We start from the raw sequence: 6075 nt of genomic DNA on the forward strand, positions 1-6075 counted from the left end.
AAGCCAGCCACCTTTGGAATTGAATTTTTTATAAAATGAATCCACTTAAGCGTATGAGTGATGTACAGATATGAACGGCTGCGTATGTTCAAAGGCCGCAAACTTTTCTACACAAAGGATGCGTTGAATACTTTTATCAAGAGCAAAGTTGTTGTAAAGTTGAATTTATTTTTGAGGAAAATCTTGAACACCCAAAGTAATGAAAATCGATTGGCGGGAGTGTTGACGAATTTATATTTCTCATCTTTTCTATTAAACCTTCTTACCTACCTGCTATTTGTGGAGGGATCAAATCTGATAAGGTCGAAGACAATGAATTACAAAACTTAATGGACAAAACATAGCTCAAACTATCAAAGCACTTTCGAATCATCTGTTCCTAGACGTTTACCTTCGATGGGGAAAATCCAAAAGGAGGGAAAATGGCTACCATAAAAGTTTTCAATGGCATAATATGGCTGCTATGCAAAATGGATCTGCAACGGCAGTCCCAATGGCACGAAGTCACGGTTTAGTTATGAGAGCTATTTATGTCGACATCAAAACGGAATACTCATGTGAACCAAGTTTTGTTGCAAAAAAGACTAGCTATAGGGATTAACAGACGCAAATGGATTCTCTTGCATGACTACGGTGGGCCATATGTTGCAAGAGTTGTCAAGTAGATACTATTGCATCTCGCATGGGAAGTTTTGCCACTCCCGCCGATACATAGCACCTGGTGATTACCACTCGTTCACATCGATACAGAATGGCTTGGCTAGCACGCAATTGCGAAATGCTGAAGAAGTACGAGAATGGGTAGATAGTTGGATCGCTCCCAAACCAATATCGTTCTTTCGACACGGTATCACCATGTTATCAGAAAGATGGTAAAAAAATAGCTGTAAAAAATGTTGGAAAATATTTTGCCTTTTTCAACTGAAGAAATGATCAATATACCTGCTAGCGCCGAATTGAATTTTAAATAATATGTCTACGAAATTCGGTGTATGCGAGACATGGCCTTGGCACGTGCACACATAGTGTGCATTGAGATTTCAGGTGTACAGTAATAGTAATAGGTGTAGTGGTAGCATGCACAAGATAAGTACACGTAAAGCCAACCGGACGTGTAAGTCACTTTCTCGTTTTGCATTATTCATGCGACAGCTCATGAGATAACTAATAATTAACGGCTAATTTATAAGAGTTTCTAGACTCGGTAAAGAATTAAAATTTGAAAATTTGCTCTCATTGAATTCTTTTTTTTTGTTTACGTTATGCTTATCAAACATTTAACACAATTTTTTGTGTTTACTAACTTGCCCTGTCATCGAAAAACGAGGACATACTACTTTTCTCATTTGTCGCGTTTATCAGATACGCGTAGAAATTTATATGAAATATTAGGTAAATTTTTTTTTTTTTATACTCTTGTAAGTTAGAAGAGGGCAACCTCATCTACTCTTTCCAGTTTACTTAATTTTAGCTCATGTACGCTAACATTTCGTACTAGCAAGTGCTATTGAGTACTATTAGGTTGGTGGAAGAGTTCTTTCGTATTTTAAATAAAACATTTTGAATCTGACCACACATTTGATGTGTTTGTCAATTCAGCTCAGAATGAAGAGCGAATGAGCAACGGCAAAGTGGTTAAGTTGGCTTGAAGGCCGAAGGCAAACCATTTTTGACAGGTCCGAATATTTCTTATAATTTTTTCTCTCAAACCTTTTACATAAAATTTTACAAGTAACCAATGCGTTGGTTCCTTTCTGGAACTCATACCAAATGCAGTTTGTGAAATTGCACTATGTCCACTGCACATTATTCACTCTGCACTTTGCAACTAACTGATGAAGGATATTGAAAGGAGTTCGCTTAGACGTGGAATACAAGAGATACGCTTAATAATAAGACTTTACGTGACGACTCTATTTGCTTTGTTTGATCTGTAAAATAAAATTAGCTGTAGGTAGTAAAATACGGCAGAACTGTCCCGTCAATCTATTGTATCGTAAGAAAGGTACGTCCTTTTTGGAAAAAATGATTTCATCGCTTGTGATCATTGAAACATTGGATAATATTATGGCAGTCAGTTTGATTGATTTGAAGACAAAACGAAAAAAAAAAAAAGAAAAAAACAACACTTGTAGCTTTAAAAAAGTTCCATCATGGTGTTTGCTTGAGCAACGCAAAACCTTAAGACGAATTAGCTGCACTTTCTTGTCCGTTTGATGTCAGTTGCGGGAATTCTTCAAAACAAGTAAGTAAGTGATACAAATTTTAAAAGCCAAGCTAACGCTTCTAAAAACGCGCAATGAATCGCGCCAACAACAAGAACTAGAAATTAATTTTGTAAAATTAAATTTTCATATTTTATGCCCTACGCCTCTTGGTGCAAGGGTATAATAAATTTGCGCGGATGTAAGCAACACCGGAAAGAATTTGTGATAGACTCGTAGACTTTTATTGCACCGATCGATTCACAATCACTTTCTCAATCGGTCTAAACTTGTCTGTTGTCCGTCTATCCATCTGTTATTCTTACTTCCTTGTGTTCAGCCTACACGTCGCACTTTTTCAGTTATTTTGATGAAATTTTGAAACACTAACGCGCTTTAGAATCGAAATGTAATACCTTTTCGGCCATTTAATGGCCATGTAATGGGGTTATGGTAAGGGTAATGGTGGACCGTACCCCGCTACATATAATTTTTTTTACTTGTTCGCCATTAAGTTACAGTTTGCAGTAAGAACTTTATTATGGCAGCAAGAAAATAGATTTGCTTGGTCAACTAACTCGCAACTTATTAACAAAAAAAAAAAAAAAAAAAAAAAAAATGAAAAAACAATAAATTTTAAAGGCCCCTTTCAAGGTCAATTATACTTTGATATTTTATTTTATTTCAATAGTGATGAATGTTGTTCTTGCAACAAATTGCGTTAAAGCAGTTAATTTTGCCGCAAAATGAAATCAAGTTAAAACGTATAAAATGATATAAGTATTGATGTCTCTCTCTCTCTTTTTCTTGCCCTTACATATTCAACCATACTTATATTGTATAGAGTAAGAAAAAAGCGGAAGTAAATAAATTTTATTGCCCGCTTTTTAAGAGTACAATACAAGCAATTGTTGCCTTTTAATGCGAGTGACTTTATATCATCGCTTGTTCTGAAATGACTTTTGAAAAATGTGTTGGAAAAGCAACGAACGAGTGCTGAACTTTCTCTTCGGCGTATATTTTACAGTTAATAATAACAGCAACAATAAATTATGATGTAGTAAAATATTTTCAACATTAACACTTACATTTACACGCAAACGTGTACCATATCGTACGACCGATAGAAAATCATTGTATTTATGTTTGTAAGCGTGTAAACGTGGTATACGTGTGCTTTTGTTAATAATTTATATACGTGTACGCTTTATATAACTGTTGGCTGAGTTTACGGTCAGACCACACAATTGCACACATTTGGACATTTTGTAACAACAATTGTGTCATTTATTTATTTTGTTATTATTTGTTACTAAATATTTGTTACAAACAACGTCATCTGCTAGTCAAGTCTCTATATATTTGTGACTGCGTTTTTAACGGACATGCTTTGCATTTGCATGCAAAGGCCATAAAATCTTGGTGTTGTAGACGGTTGGTGTGTTGATGTTTAAACATTTTACATTTCATATCAGTTCGTGTATTTCTCTAGAGAAAAGTTAGCTAAATTAGTTTTTAGATTAAGTGCCAAAAAAAAAAAAACAAAAAAAAAATAAGAAAATTAAATTCGATCGGTGACGAATCTTTAATGCCCATCACCGTTTAACCCAAAAATATGCAAAAGAAGTAAAAGAATAAAATTATCATGTTCTATAATATGGAGTGGGCGCAGTTGATTTCTTCTATTTTCCAAATTAAAGGTTTTTGTCGTCGAGGCGTGCGGGTATTGCAGGTGTGCCCTGCCGTGAAAAGTTCAGGTCAATTCCAAATTCTTTTACAAATGTGTAGACGATATATCCATTTTCGCTACGGGGAGAACGTTTACCACAAACACTACCTATTTGCGTAAACAGACATATCGACAGACGAACAGGCGGACATGTTTAGATGCATTCAAAATTTGAATCTGGTCAGGAATTCATAAGCCCTATGGGGTGTTCGAAGCTTGTTTCTGCGGCTCGTCAATGTATTAAAAAAAAATTCAATTTTGATGCACTATAGTAATGGCTGGGGTTTGTCAGAAGAATGTTTGCAACAGACAGGCGGACAGGCGGAAATTCTTTGATGCTGATCAAGAATATGTACACTTTGTGAGCTTTCTGATGCTTCCTTCTAGGCGTTGCAAACGTTTCGACGAAATGAATACACCTCTCATCCTTCGGTGATGTTTATAAAAAGATCGATAACAACTGCTTGTGACCACATTTTTTATACACACAAATGCCCTCGAACCATGCAATAAATATTAGTTTGGGGAAAAAGATATCCATTATTTTTATATGAACTTCAGGACTTTATTTACCATGCTTCGGATTGTCCGATTTGGGTCAAATATGCACCGTTTTGTTGTATGATTTGTTGCCATTTTAAAGGTAACTTCAAAATGACTCTCTCATAGAAGTCCTGGTCTCTATTTGCAAAAAACTCTAGTAGTCGATTTTCACAATCCTCCCTAGATTCCAATTTTTTATCATTAAAGAAATTTTGCAATGCAAGAAAAAGATGATAATCGCTTGGAGCCAAGTGCGGACTGTATGGCGGATGCATTAGAACTTCCCAACCAAGGTCCCGAAGTTTCTGGCGAGTCACTGTGGATGTGTGTGGCCTAGCGTTGTCCTGGTGGAACACGACACCTCTCCTGTTGGCCAATTCTGGCCGTTTCTGGTCAATCGCTATCTTCAAACGGTCCAGTTGGAAGCAACTCATAATAAATAATCCCCTTCCAGTCCCACCAAATGCATAGCAAAACCTTCCTGGCCGTTTGAGGTGCTTCACCGCTCTTTGACCACTATCGTTTTCGCACAGGGTTATCGTATGTGATCCATTTCTCATCTCCAGTCACCATCCGTTTAAGAAATGGGTCTATCTCATTCCGTTTGGCCAAGGCTTCGCAGATGGAAATTCGATCCATCATGTTTTTTTCTGTTAATTGGTGTGGCACCCAAACGTCGAGCTTCTTTTTGAATCCAGCTTTGTGTAAATGGTTTAAAACTGTTTTATGGTCGATTTTTAGCTCCTGGGCGATATTACGACTGCTAACATGCCGGTCAACTTCGATCATTTCTCCGATTTTATCGACATTTTCGACGACCGGCCTACCTATGCGAGGAACCATAAACACCATTCACAATTTTAGCCGCCTGGCTTGCATTTTCGCCTTTGTCAAAGAAAAACTGTAAAATGTACCGAATTTTCCCTTTGTTCACTTCCATTTTTAACACGCTGTAACTCACAACTGAATGCACCAAACAACAAAACAGCAAAAGAATTTTTTTACTGCGAAATGTCACCTTTCCAACGGGCATAAATCTGAAATTGTTTGATCGATACTTTACGAGAAATCTATCAGTGCAGCCATCTACCGAAAAAATAATGGTTTTCTTTTTCCCCAAACTAATATAATTGATCGTTTAAATAATTGTTTTGCTCTCAAAGCGTAACAATTGCAAACTGGTCGCGATAATTGTCTTCGGTTTAGATACTAATATAATGGGTTTGGACGAAGTCTTTTTTCCTTTTTTTGATTTAGTTATATTTCGGGTTTGATATGTTTGATGAACCGATTTAGACGAAATCGATCGAATACGAAAATTGAAAAAAAACTTTTCTTAACGATAGACATGACATAATTGATTTCGATTTTTATCTAAAGAAAGGAATATGTCTTATGCATATTATGTACAACAACAAAATGGTGAGTATGTAATGTTCCGGGATTTTTTTTAATTTTTATTATAAATTTCTTTTGCCTGAATTTTTCTTGATTCTTAATCTATTTCAAACAAATGGCTAAAGAGAAATATTATAAAAAATTTTTTTCATATTTTTTCAATAAATAATAATAAATATTAAAACTAATTAATAAATGAGT

Source organism: Glossina fuscipes, unplaced genomic scaffold (genome assembly GCF_014805625.2).
Source record: "Glossina fuscipes isolate IAEA_lab_2018 unplaced genomic scaffold, Yale_Gfus_2 0, whole genome shotgun sequence".
Taxonomy (NCBI): Eukaryota; Metazoa; Arthropoda; class Insecta; order Diptera; family Glossinidae; genus Glossina; species Glossina fuscipes.